The following is a 1,024-nucleotide window of genomic DNA, read 5'->3' on the forward strand; positions in this document are numbered from 1 at the left end:
AAACAGATCTCTGGGGCACCCAAAAGTGCGTGGGCCATTAGAATCGTCCATCTGAACCAGTTGAGATACCTCACAACACCTCTGTGACCCAGACATTGCCTCCACAACCTCCCCTTTTGTACGTTCACAGGACAAATGAAACATACCCTTCACCTGTTCAGCCCCAAGTGTCTCCACTTCATGCCTCAAGATGTCATTTGGGGTTCTGGTAAGTCTGTGCAAGATCCTGGAAGTATCAATAGTCTCCCAGCTCAAGGCATCAGCTACCATGTTTTTTTTTTGGTCCAGCATTGTACTGAATGTCAAACTCAAAAGGAGCCAACTTCGTAACCCATCTCTGCTCGAAGGCATCAAGCTTAGGTTTAATTCAAATATACTTGAACGGGTTGTTATCTGTCCAGACCGCGAATCTGTGCCCACAAAGCCAATGGCTGAATTTATCGCATATGGTCCATTTCATAGCCAGAAATTCAAGCCTATGAGAAGCATACCTGGATTGAGCATGGTTGAGTGACTTTGAAGCAAAAATGATTGCTTTTGCGACAGCATGCCCCTCCTGAACTTGGGAGAGCACTGCCCCAAGACCACTCGTTGAAGCATCAACAGACAGTATAAACGGTCTCAAGAAGTCAGGGTGAGCAAGTAAAACTTGTTTCACCAGCGCCGCCTTCACTAGCCACTTCCTCCTGTGAAACAATGAGGCCTAAAAATTTCACTGACCTTTGTAAAAACCTACACTTGGAAGGCGACAGCTTTAAATTATGATCCTTGAAAAGCTGAAACACAATTTCTAGTCTCTGCAAGCTTTCTTCCTCATTCTTACCAAAAACCAACAGGTCATCCAGGTAGCAAAGCAAGCTCATGAAATTTTAATCACCAAAAATAGTTAGCATCATTCTCATGAATGTTGCAGGACTGTTACAAAGATCTTGCGGCTAAGCGGTTTTACTCATGCAGCCCAAGGGGAGAGCTGAAGGCTGTACATTTTTTATCCTCCTCATGTAAAGGGATGTTGTAGTACCCA

The sequence above is a fragment of the Sinocyclocheilus anshuiensis genome, unplaced genomic scaffold, assembly GCF_001515605.1.
Source record: "Sinocyclocheilus anshuiensis isolate Anshui unplaced genomic scaffold, SAMN03320099.WGS_v1.1 scaffold1554, whole genome shotgun sequence".
Taxonomy (NCBI): domain Eukaryota; kingdom Metazoa; phylum Chordata; class Actinopteri; order Cypriniformes; family Cyprinidae; genus Sinocyclocheilus; species Sinocyclocheilus anshuiensis.